General features: G+C 34.8%; 1 long non-coding RNA gene across 1 annotated transcript; it reads right to left on the bottom strand.

Annotated features, from left to right (window-relative positions):
- Positions 1-13389: 13389 nt before the first annotated feature.
- On the bottom strand, positions 13390-13968 carry LOC131859801 (uncharacterized). The gene is made up of 3 exons (XR_009359368.1): positions 13755-13968; positions 13574-13642; positions 13390-13451 (listed from the first exon to the last, which is right to left on the bottom strand). It is a non-coding gene; the product is annotated as an uncharacterized LOC131859801 (long non-coding RNA).
- Between the last annotated feature and the right edge of the window lie 246 nt (positions 13969-14214).

The following is a 14214-nucleotide window of genomic DNA, read 5'->3' as shown; positions in this document are numbered from 1 at the left end:
TCATTCTGATAGTGAATATGAACTTGTTGATATTGATAACCATTTATCTAATGAATTTTCTAAAGCACTTATCCTAGCTCCTAGACAAGAACAACGTGGCTCGGAACATGAACATAGCCCTTGTTTGGATCTTGTGATAGCTCCATCTGCTGTGTTGGATGTTCCTCCTCTAGCATGTTCCCTACCTTCCCGAAACATTGATCAGCAAGATCGGGGGGTAGATGACGTGCTAGACTAGTTTCATTAGCATAGCAGATTCTCTCCTCCTCTCTTTTGTTACTTCTTCTATATGTTACTCTCATTCTTCTATTTGTTGTCCTTAGTGTTGTCTACTTGAGGACGATGCAAAGCATTGAGATCTCTCGATCTCTCTCATGTTGACTCAAAAGACACATGTGTTCCCTTCTTCTAGGTGACCTTCCTTGATTGGGGAATGAAGAACAATTATGCATACATACATATGATATACATGAATTATCATACAACATACTGACCCCGAGGAAAGCGAAGTCACCTTGTGCTTTGTGTTTTGTGTCTATTATCCTTGGGCTTATCTCACACTTGGGGGCTAAATCCTTGTGATAACGTGCTCCTTTCCCTTCTCATTCTTATATGTATCACTACCTTAAAGCAATCACCCCCGGTGAGGCGTGTGCGATCGCTTTAACGTAGGGGGGCATACATCCCGTTCATATCTTTTCAAGATACTTGAAAATTTCTTGGCAAATTTAGCCTTGCCTTGAAAATTTTTGATATCTTTCTTGCATGACTCATAGTGAGGGAACCTTACTATTGACAGTCATGGTTCTCCCTCGTGATCTTCCCTTTTACTTTGTCAATCGAAGTCGTAAGATCCTTAGTCCACTGGGGGCTTGGTGTATCTTGCCTCCTTGACGTGGTGAAAGTTTTTCAATGTTGTTTCCTTGTACTTTACCGGAAGTATGAGCGTACGCTCATACTCCCGCTAAAGTGGGGGCTAAATGTAGCGTCCTAAAATTGCGACACTTGCAATTTCGACTGCATTTGGGTCTTCACGATGGCGACGCAACACTGAACCTGAATGGAGACCTCGAAACTTGCTCACGACATCAAACACTGCATTTTTCCAGCACCCTGGCCTGATCCTCCTTGCACCCTGTTGTCCCGGGAGGTGGGACCAGAGCGCCTAGCGCCCTGGTCCTTCAGGACCAGGGCGCCCCCTAGGATCATGGCACCCAGCGCCCTGGTCCCTGGGCCTATTTTGGGCTCGGTCTCCTATGGGGTCTCGGGTCTTTTTGTTTGCAAATTGGAAATTAACTTTCCTGGTCGGCCTAAGGTCGGGAAAATCAGTCTATTAACCCTAATTGACAAGTATATAAACTACATTTTCCTCTCCCATTTGGGTAAGAAGGACATATGTGTACAAGCGTGGAAACTATACTCAAGCATTCAAGCATTCAAGCATTCATTCCAAGTCTCCATTCAAGGCTAAGTGTTGCATTCAAGACAAAGATTCAACCATTGAAGAGGAGATCACTTACTACATGCTACATACAACATACAACATACAACATACAACAAACAACAACATCTATACCTTCGCACATAAGGATACAAACATCCTTACAACAAGGTATTAGTACTTGTTTTACATTACATACATTTACATTTACAGCAATTTCTCATTTCTTGGTTAATTCCAAAACCGGGGTTTGACCTAAAGGCAAACCCCTAATCCCTAACCCCCCAATCATCTTCGCTTTTCTGTGTGTAGGTTGCAGGTACACGGCTGAAATTGAAGATCTGGAATCCTTGTGCAGAGACGAATAGATCCCCCTTCGTTTCGCGGATTTTTCGGAGGACCATGGCGCCGGGCGCCATCGTCCCGACAACTTTTGCTCAAATTTGCAGGACAACGCCGTATCAACATTTTACTGCTAATTCCAGGTCCGCAGCTTCATCCTATATCCCTATCTCAGTTTATAAGCGAATCTTTGTCACTTTCTATGCATTCCTAGCTTAATTCTTCTATCAACATTCTTTACAAGAGAGGGTAGCCTTGCTATCACAACCCTTGAAACTCATTTAGCATCCAATCTTGCATTGTGTGGGATTGGATCTTGTGGGTTTCAACCCCTCTTTTGAATGTAAAGTCTCCCCTAAGTGAAAACCATCAACCCTAGTGACTCTCCCTTCTCTCTCCTCGGAGTTGGGGAGGGGAGAACGACTAGGGTTCAATCGATTTTCCGCTTTACAACAAGTAAGATTAAGCAAAAAGTTAATGAGAGAAAGAAGAACCTACAATTCCAAGTAGGAGATCTTGTCATGGTGCATATTAAAAAAGCAAGGCTACAACAAGGAGTACCTAATAATTTGCAAATGAGAAGGTTGGGTCCATGTGCTATTCTAGCCAAGTATGGAGAAAATGCATACAAGGTGGACCTACCTAGTGAAATAGGATTGTCATCGGTTTTCAACATAGCAAACTTAGTTCATTACAAAGGACCAATTCAAGGTTTATATTGTAGTCACTCAGAGGTATTAGATGATGTAAATAACCTTCAAATACTAGCAAGACCAAATCCAAAGGCTGAAAAGGTAGCGATTTCAAGGATTGCTAAGAAGACAAGGCACCAAATTTATTGGGAGCACCTAATTAAGTGGCAGGGTATGGATGATGCTGAGGGTACATGGGTGCTTGAGATAAAGTTTAAGAAGTTAGTTGATCAGAATTTGATCCCCAAAGAGGTGACTTAGTTTTATTGTGTTTGGGAGAATGGTGCAGGAGAACCTAGGACTTAGGCTTATAGTCCTTACACAATTTTGGCTTGTACTGACCTTAGCCATGTCAGGTTCCTAATAAGGACTCCAGGAGGGTCCAAGGTGTGTTTGTGATGTTTGTTTTGAGTCAAGTGTAGGCCTAGTTGAGTTGGTTTTCTTCCTAGGTTTGCACTTTGTGAGTAGGTGATAATTTGAGTAGTGGAAATGACCTTATTGATGGTCAAAAGTGGCATAAATTGGTGTGAGAATTAGAGAGGTTTAGAATGGTCTTAGGAATTCTTAAAAAGTCTTGTGTAATGACTTGTAATAGGTTGTTTAGGTTGGCAAAGAAAAAAGTGGAAAGTTGTAAAAGTTGTCATGACAACTTTTGTCCTAAAGGAGCTTAGCGGTGGAGTTAGGGATAGCACAATGCCCTAGAATGAATCTGCATGTGGGGAAGAATATTTAAACCTCCTCTTAAATGGTTACCAAGGTTGGAATTTTGATTTTGTATGATTGACAATCTGAAACTACTCATTTTCAGACTGTTATCACTGTTTTGGCTTATTTTGCTCAAAATATGAATACAAATGGATTGAATCCATTGATCCAGTTTGGAATTGTAGTTATTTGGTGTTATCCAGTGTCATTTGTTTCATTTCATGCTTTTTAGTTAATGTGAGTTTGTACTTTCATTATTTTGTTTCCAAACAACCAGTTTTGGCTTGTAAATAGCAATTTCATGTAAAATGGTTGCCCCATAAAATCCCTCCGTGCTACCATCATGACTTGTTGGGACATGGAAGGAAACAAATTATACAATTTATATATGTAGGGAGGAGTTTTGGAAGTGGATATTAACATGGTTACCACCTTATTCTAGGCGAGTCCAGGAGCAACCCGACTAGAGAAGACAAGGTGAAAATTGAGTGCATAGTGCAAAGGTGATTACCAAAAAATGGCCAATCGATTTGGGATGATTCATGAGGTCCATATAGAGTTGCAGTAGCAAGGAGAAACCTTGAAAATTCATCTAGATTCCCAATTCTCAAACTTGACCAGTCATTGCCGGTTAAAGGCCTAGAAACCCTAGCAAACCCTCATTTTTGGTTTAGGGAATTGTATGGAGAGTTGGAGGATGAAAACCAACAAAATATCTTAGGGTTGGATGAGTTTTTGAAGAAAAATAAACCTTTTTGTAGGGTCTTTTGGACTGATTCCCTCAAATCCCTTGAAAACCAAATTTTCGAGTCCTAATAGGGGCTCATTCCTTGTAGCCCTATTTCTAGGCAAAATGGTGAAATCGGTAAGAAAGACATTGAATGAAAAACACAAATGGACCCAAATGGAATTTATTACATGGTAAATGCTACCTCCACACCTCTTAAATGACTCACAATAGTATGGGGGTGAAATTGACAAGTTGTTGTCAAGTTGGCACAATTGAGCATATTGAAGGCACTTTGTGATGATAGGGTTCCTAGTCAAACACTAGTTGCAAACACCTTGGGATTGGAAAAGAGAAATCCATAGAAGAGATTGAGAAGGACTTGGAGGTCTTGGAGCATAGTTAGACCTGGAGAGGTTGGTGGAATTGAGCAACACAAACTAGGTAAAGTGTGAGAAAGATAGGTTTACCCTATCACACACCCACATCACTTAGTTTACTTATAGAGAATAGATTTCATGCCAAACTTGGGATGTGCATTACACCATCGAGAACCTTCACCCTGCCATTAGGTTTTATAATCTTGATTTTTCCACAACCAATAATTTTTAGATGAGAGTCACTACTGAGATACACCTTCCTACCATCACATTCTTCATAATTTGAAAACCAACCCCAATGTGAGCTCATTTGAAAATATGCACTTGAATCTATCAACCACACATCTTTTGATGCATGCATTGGCAAGGGTGCAACAAATGCCTCACCATCATCTTAAGAGGATTTGTTTGAATTTGAAATGGAGAGTCTTTCCTTCTTCTACTTTTCCCCCTTACATTATTATTGAAAGTGACTGATTTTATTACAGTTCCAACATTTTGCCTTTTACTTTCAAGGATACTTAGATCTCCCAAGGGATTTGGATCTGATCTCTTTCATCTTTCCTTTATTTTTTTCTATACCATGAACCATAAGATCCTCCTTAGCTAACTCCGAAGTCTTCCTCAATATCTCTTCAAAAAGTATTTAACGATGCTACCACCTCATCCTTCTTGAACTTGGTGGTTTTACTCCCAATATCCATAATAAGGTGGTCCCATGAGTCAGGTAAAGAACACCACATAAGCATGCACTAATCCTCCTCATCGATCTTGTCACCAACAGAACCCAACTAGGCAGTAATCATATTGAATGCATTGAGATGATCAACAATGGATCCTCCATCTTCCATCTTCAAAGAATACATCTTTCTCAAAAAAATATTGTTTACTAGGGATTTAGCCTGATAAAAATCTCCAAGCTTCTTCCAAAGATCTTTCTAGTCTTCTCTTCACTGACATTGAACAAAATGGAGTCTATTAAATAGAGACTTATGAGGCCCTTATCTTTTTGATCCATCATATCCCAAACATCCTATTTTATATTTGAGGTTTTGTTCCACATATTGTAGCACACAGATCTCGATCTATGAGCATAGCCTCCATCTTTAATTTCTATAGTTTGAAGTTACTACCATAAAACTTCTCCATAGCAACTTTTGCAGATGTTCTTGCCATCTTCTTCCTACAACAAGCTTTTGAAAATACGTTGCAAAAACTACCACTCAAACTAAGATTAGTATAAAAAAATTGGCTACCCAATAATGGAACCGAAACTGGCCAAGCTCTAATACCAACTAAAAGGAAGCTAAGGTGTGGAAAATGCTTCCTAATACTAAGATATCGGGGGAGATAATACAAATTTTTATATATTACAGAATAAGAAAGATATATACAAGATGCAAATAGATTAAAAAAAAACACAAGCTATATCGTGGGGAAAACCTAAAAGCACACAAATATATTAAGAGGGGAAGTGAATCAGTATATCACCAATATTAGACTCTTTACAATTGATTAGATACAATAGCAATAGTTTATAAATCTTATCAACCACACATGCAAATAAGAATACAAACAAACACAAGTTATACATGGAAACCCAAATGGGAGAAAACCATGACAAATTAATGCTTTCTATATAAATTCTTCTTTTACAATGTTTGTAGGCACTAACTGCTACTTATTGAGCACCAACTTACTAGTTTGAAATTTCACCTTGTCAATGTTGCTTCTTTAACAAATGATGGATACCCTTTTTCTCCACAAATTTTGTTATAAATTTCTTCCACAAATTTGTTATGTTTTCTTCCACAAATCTGCTATAATTTCTTCCACAAATCTACCATAACCTCTTTTACAAATATGTTATAATTTTTTCATATTCTTCTCATCAAGTCTATAATATTCTTGTCATATCAAACCTGCAATCTCTCGTCTAATTAATTATCCTTGGTGTATGTACTTAATTGTCTATTCAACACACCCACACATACAAATATGTAAGAGATAGTATTCTTAATTCTTCATGTGATCTTCTTGTGAGGAACGATTTTTAGTTTGTATCTCTCACACACTTCATCCTTTGCATTTGTCAAGCAAACTAGACTATATATCTTTCCTTATGCCCTTTCATGAAAGGATGCATTTCTAAGGTAATCTTCTCTTCATGGACATTTAATAGAATACAATGTACTAAATAGAGCCTAATGAGGCCCTTAGCATTTCAATCCATTGTATCCCAAACATCCTATGCTATAGTTTGAGGTTTTGTTCTAGATATTGTAGCCCACAGATCTCAATCTATGAGAGTATCCTTCATCTTTAACTTCCACAATTCAAAATTACAAGCATTAAACTTCTCCATATCAACTTTTGCAAATGTGTTTGCCATCTTCTTCGTGGAACAAGATTATGAAAATATTCTACAAAAGCTCCCACTCACACTAAGATTAGTATAAAAAATCCGCTACCCAACAATGAGACCAAAATTGGCCAAGGTTTGATACCAACTAAAAGGAAGCTAAGGTGTGAGAAAAACTTCCTAACACTAGTATAGTGGGGGAGATAACACAAATTTCATACAAATGTTAAACTGTTACAAAATAAGAAATACATATAGAAGGAGATATAAAACATGCAAATATATTAGCAATAAGCACAACTAGATATATCATGGGAAAAACACTTTCGAGAGAAAACCCCCACACTCCAAAATTTGCCCAATATATTAATCAGAAACCAACAACATGATACAATATACTTGGAGAGAAATATTTTCACAAGACTATCACCAACTAGAGATTTAAAGTAACTTAATAGCTATAATATTCTTACACACAACCTCCATCTCACACACCTAATATATAGGATATAGGGTCAGTGCAAGAAGATGAGTCCACTTTTTGGCCAAAAAGTGGAAGTGTTTTCCCTGTTTTTCAGATTTTGTCTCACTTGAGCTTAAATTTTGAAACACTTAGAGATTGAATCTTGAAAAAAGTCAGTAATATAAAAGATAGCTCTCTGAGTGTACTTTTCAAATATGTAATTTATTTTAATACCCACATAATAAAAAATAACTTTTTGAATGAAGTTCTAAAAACTATGTTTTAAAAATGCCTGTTTCAGGACCATACCATGCATGTGTACGACCCACACTTTTTGACACAATTAAAATTATTTTCTCAAACCATTTTGGGAAATGGTTTGTAACACACTGAAGATTGATGAGCATATTTTTCTGTATTTTTTTTTCAAATATTTTTTTTTTAATTAATTTTTTAATGACCGTAATTATCTTTTTAAAAATTTGACGTGTACGACCCACATAATTTGACGTAAACTTAGTATTTTTTGATTTTTTTTTTTTTAAATTGAAAAGAATTTTGTGTAGATTGATGACATATAATTTTTTTTTCAAAATTCATTAAAATAAATAAGTTATTAAATTAAGAAAATTAGTTAATATTTCAAATTTATGACCCTGATTTAGTATAAATTAAATGAAAAATATTTAAAATAATCAATTTTTAAATTAATTTACATATTTAGAATCTAGACAGTATAATCTGAAATGGGTTTCAATTTCGTATAAAAATTCTTTGATTAAAGGCACGTAAACTATTTCATTTCATCATATTTGTGCTTTCATTCATGGAGCTTTGAATTTGCAGGTTCATGTCTCAGGTGTGGCCATCCCAGGCCTATCCCGGGCCTAATCCTGAGGCAAGTGGCGGGTTGTGAATTCAAATTTTACATTACGGGGGCCCGTTTCATTTTCTGCCCGTTGGATTTAACAACGGGCCCCCGTTTTAATAACGGGCCCCCGTTATTTAAATAACGGGCCCCCGTTTTATAAACGGGGGCCCGTTGTTAAAATAACGGGGGCCCGTTATTAAAATAACCGTTGCTGTAAAAAAAAAAAAAGATTGCATCGATTTACTACAATATCATTGAAATCCGTACTGACAAAGATTTTTTACATCATTTGGCAGTACTTTTTAATATTTTTTACGCGATTTTTTGAAGACAAGTTTGTAAAAATGGGTTCTAAGCAACGTCAAAAGAAAAAAAAGAAGACAATGACAGTGGACGAAATTCAAGCACAAAGAGAGAAGGAGGCAAAACACCAAAGAGATCGAAGATCACAACAACGGCAATTGAATAACACTTTTGAAGCATCTAGTTCAGTGCCCGTTGTAGATGAGACCATTGAAGACATCATGATGGATGCAAAAAATATAGAACCACACACGGGTATGACTGTTGATGCAAATGTTGATGTGGATGCGAATCCTGGTATGTTTTTAAATCCTGATGACTATGATGCCAATCAAATTGCTGATTTAAATGAAGCTGGATATAAATTTCATACACCAATACGAAAAGAAATAAAAATTGAAAATATTACACCACCATCTCTAAAAGAAAATGAATGTAATTTGTTTACTATTGATAGCAATGTGCTAGATAATCTTAATGGGTTAGTTTCTTGGAGACAAATCAGAACACATGCAAATAGATTATATAAACAATTTTTCTATAATAAAAAGTTAGGATTCCAATGTCAATTAATGCTACAATTAATAAAAATGTTAAAAATGCGTAAAGTCATGAAAAAAATAGGTATTTATGCAAAACCAAAAAGAAAAGATGAATCATATAAGCAAGTTGTATCTACTGTTGCTAGTGCCATCGATTCTATAGGAAAAACAAGTCGATCTAAAGATAAGAATGCAGCACGTAGAGTTATAACGACTGCTATAGTTGACAAAATGATTGTTAATAAAAGAATGTTAAGTGATATAAGTGGCTATTTGAACTTACATCGTAGAACCTTGTCAAGAGCGGCCAAAAGAAGAGACACAATTGAAATTGATCCACTAAACCATTGTTGGAGTTTTAGTGGTAGACTTCAAAGGTCAGACATGAAATTAAATGATGAAACTAAACAATTAATTACAAAATTTTGGCATGATAACACTAGAGTTTCATCAAATGTTAGAGATGTTTTAAAGTTAAGGGTGAGATCAAAAATTCGTGATCCTCATCCAAAACATCTTCTTGACATGACTCAAACTGAATTCTTTAAAAAATTTAGTGATGAATTTGTGTTAATGAATTTACGAATTAGTCAAAGATCATTTGAAAAATGCAAACCCTGGTATGTTAAAATCAATAAACAAAGAATATCTTGTTGTTGTAAAACTCATGTCCAGTTTCGTTACTATTATGATGTTTTTCGATATATTCGTTGTATGTTGCATGGTAATGATCTTGTGCAGGATTGTGGTGTTTATGTTCCACCTGAAACTATAAAAGATTTTATTGGAAGTTTATTTTGTAAACCACCTAATGAACAATTATTTCTTTCCAGTTCATGCATTTATGGTCTTTGCAATTTATGTGGGAACTATTCTTCGATAGGTGAATGTATGCATGAACATGTTTCATCTGAGTTTGGACAAAAAATGGTTGATGTTAGGAGATTTAAAAATATAGAATACCCTCTAAAGGATGGAAAGATGGGGAAACGTTTAGAATTGATTACAGAACAGAATAGTGTGAATGCATTTATTAGTGAGTTTAAAACTCATATTGTTCCAAAATATGTGAAACATTCCCAACATGCCCGATGGCTTGATGGACAGTTTCGCATATGCAAGAACACATTTCCAATTGGAACAATAGTATCAGTTGTGGATTTTGCAGAAAATTATACTCTAAAACCACAAGAGGAAACTCAATCACAATACTACAACTCAGTGCAAGTGGCCATATTTGTGCACATTATATATAGACATGACCATGACAGTACAGAAGATAACAGAAAAATTTTGAGGGAGTATCATTTCTATGTTAGTGATAATCGATTACACTCTTCAGAGTTTGTCCAACATTGTTTCGAGGTATTTTATGATAATCTTAAGGAAAGAGAAATTGACATGAAACAACATATGATATGGTCAGATAACTGCACTGGACAATTCAAAAATGCAAGAATGTTTTATTGGCTATGCAAAGTTCACAAGATAACCAATGTCCAACATTTATGGAGTTTTTTTGAAGCGGGACATGGTAAGGGGGAACACGATGGAGCCGGTGCCTGTATAAAAAGAGCTCTTGCTAGAGAACAATTGAAATTCGAGGATGCAGTGAAATTCAGAGATACTCGTGCAGTTGTAGATTGGTGTAATTCAAAGTTGTCAAAAGGATCAACTGAAAACTCTGCAATTCAACGTTTCTTCTGGTTGATAGAGGAAGATAGTATTCCTATTCGGCATGATTGTAATACCATCATTGGATCAGCTAAATGGCATTCGTTTAAGAGTTCTAATTCAAACACATGGACTATATTCACAAGGCAACTTGCTTGCTTTTGTCAGTTTTGTGTTTCCGGAGATTGGGAATTTTGTGAGAATAAAGAATGGGTTGAAGAATGGCAACAAAGATCATTGACACCCATAGATGCAAATGATCCGCATGAAAGAACTGATCAAGCTATGGATCAAATGTTTGCATCAAATGACTATGATCGCATTTCAGATCTTATACAACAAGGTAAAATTATTTTTGAAATTTGTTTTGATTTATTAAATAGTACATAAATTTATGAAATCTTACAGTGTATATTTTTGTTTTTATTTCTCATTAAATATTAAAATAAAATTATTTTGTGCACAGGACATGTCTATTCTGTTGTTGCACCAGAGGACAATGAAGAGGGGACAGAGTATTGGTTGGCTCGATGTGTAGAGCCAAAACATAAGCTAACTACTCCTCGAGTAGATGATGATGGTTATGACTATCCAACAGGATCTGTGGTTGTTGTTGGCACTTGGCTACGCAAATATCTAACAAGAAAGAATGGATTGCCCGCATTTGAAGATTATGAATTAGAGAAAAAGATTATACATTACTCACATTTGGTAGTGGCAACTAATATAAAATCGGATAGATATCGTGGCAGGCCTGCTAATAAACAATTATGGACTCTCTCTATGGAAGAGCACGAGACAATTATAGATGCTTTGCAAAAGAGAGAGGATGCAGATGGTATAATAGAATGAATATCAAGTAAGTTATAATTTGAACCCTTAATCCACCTCCCTTTTAAAAGTCGCGATGCATATTATATATAGTATTTTAAATCATGAATCATAATTACAAAATCTAATCTACTAAAATTTTGTTTCAGGTCTACCACAAGTAGAAGGCATCAATGAAAACAAAGTTATTTGTGCATACTTTATGTTTCATTTTGAATAATTACAAGTAAGTTAAATTTTTGTACCCTTAAGGCAAATCCATTTGTATTTTAAATTCAATGTATTCTGATTATAAAAACTAATCATATGTATTTACTTTTTCTAGGTCTCTCAGAGTAGACTTGGCCTCAATGACTACTATATTGTTTGTGCATACTTTATGTTGTATTTTAAATTCAATGCATCCTGATTATAAAAACTAATCATATGTATTTTTTTTTCTAGGTCTCTCAGAGTAGACTTGCCCTCAATGACTACTATTGTTTGTGCATACTTTATGTTGTATTTTGAGAGATATAAATCCTTATTATTATAATTTAAATAGACTGTTTATTTTATTTTAGATATGTCTTCTTGATTACATTTTGTGTACAATATACATAAATGAGAGACTACTGGTCAAATTTATGAATGAGATAATTATGTTTTAATCAAGTTCTATTCATTATATTTGTTAAATGATACTTTTTGATTTAGAATATGTTATAATTATAAGATATGTTTCGATACTTAGTTCATGATGTATGCACATGTAGTTTATCTAATCACAAGAACTATTTAAATAAAATTCCAAAAATAAAATTACAAGTCCACATAATGCCTATAAAGTTGTTTAAGCACAACTTCCATAAATAAAATTTCAAGTCCACATAATATATAAAGTATGCGCAAAATTTCAAGTCCACATAATTTCAAGTCAATATATATGATCTAATGTGCACATAATTTCAAGTCCACATAATATCTAATGCGCACAATACACATAAAGTATGCACATAATATATATGATCTAATCCTATTATGAAACTATCCATATATATAAAGTATGTGTGTGCACGTGTAAACAAATATGTAAAGCCCGTAAAATAGTACATATCAGAGCCAAATAAATAGTAAAATTTCAAGTCCACATAATCCATATAATATCTAATCCATATATATGTCTAGATGGTAACATGATGTTCACTCCACATAATATCTAATGTGCACAAAATATATAAAGTATGCACAAAATATATATGATCTAATCCTATTATGCAACTATCCATATATATAAAGTATGTGCACGTGTAAACAAATGTGTAAAGTCCATAAAAAAGTACATATCAAAGCCAAATAAATAGTAAAATCTAAGTGCTATCATCAATAACATCTCGTGGTCTCTTGTCCCCAGGACGTGGTCCAGATCCACCTGTCTCATGCTGTACAATAAAAAAATAATATTAAAATATTACTTGAAATTAACTATTAAAAGAATCATTTATCAAATATAGTAGAATTCGTAAATTAAGTTACAAACTTACCATATGCTCATCAGATCCTGTAGCAGTATCTCTCTTGTCCCCAGGACGTGGTCCAGATCCACCTGTCTCATGCTGTACAATAAAAAAATAATATTAAAATATTACTTGAAATTAACTATTAAAAGAATCATTTATCAAATATAGTAGAATTCGTAAATTAAGTTACAAACTTACCATATGCTCATCAGATCCTATAGCAGTATCTCTCTTGTCCCCGGGACGTGGTCCAGATCCACCTGTCTCATGCTGTACAATAAAAAAATAATATTAAAATATTACTTGAAATTAACTATTAAAAGAATCATTTATCAAATATAGTAGAATTCATAAATTAAGTTACAAACTTACCATATGCTCATCAGATCCTGTAGCAGTATCTCCTCTAGCAGTATCTTGTGCAGTATCAACACCAAATGCAGTGCTAGCTAACTCCTGTACAAGGTCAAATTCAAAGTGTCCAATTAAATCTTAAATTAAGAGTCAAAATAAGATCAAATTAAGTATTACATATTAATACCTCAAAGGATGTCGATGTGCGTTCAAATTGGCTCTGATCAAAATTATGAGGATAACCTATCCTAATGGTAGTGTCCACCTCCATACATGCATTTAATGAAATCATATTTAGTGAACATATATATGTGTACTAAATAATTTCAAGTAAAGTTACAATATTGTAAGAGTTCATATTTAAGTTAAGAATTATAAGATACATACCATAGATGGTGTCACAATAGTCAGACCCTCTTCTCGATGTGATGTAGAGGGTCCCTCATGACCTGAATCCTGGAGAAAGAAGCATTCAATGTATCAACATGAAAATTTATATAATATACGACGATAGCATATTAACTTAAAAAGATCTAGTACAATGTCTAGATAGAAATTTATACTATACCCCATAAGGTGTGCCGAGTTGTCTTCCAGTAGATGCAATATTAACTCTAATATTAGGCGTAGTCCTTATCTACATAAACAAAATTTATTTAATGAAGTATTAGATTGTATAAAAAAAGAGATGCACTTAGTTTATACCTATATTTAATAAAGTACATAAAAACATTGACATGTACATGTATATTATATATATCTATACCTGGTCAAGATGAACATCCGAGCAAAGAAAATCCATCTAAGATGTCATCATACTATCATCTGCTGCATCATGCTCATCTGGAACTGAAGTAGATCCTGCAGCAGTAGTAGGACCTACACACGTCTCATGACAACTCGAACACATATGTGGCATCCATCGAGGAGCAGATGCCATGTGAGCAACTTGCTCACTCAGGTTCCCTGTGAGGGAAGTCAAAGCATCTAATGTCGAAATGAATGATGTATTTTGGACATCTGCAGGA

The sequence above is a fragment of the Cryptomeria japonica genome, chromosome 11, assembly GCF_030272615.1.
Source record: "Cryptomeria japonica chromosome 11, Sugi_1.0, whole genome shotgun sequence".
Lineage (NCBI taxonomy): Eukaryota > Viridiplantae > Streptophyta > Pinopsida > Cupressales > Cupressaceae > Cryptomeria > Cryptomeria japonica.
Note: the sequence above shows the minus strand (reverse complement) of the source record. Positions and strands in the feature narration are given on the sequence as shown.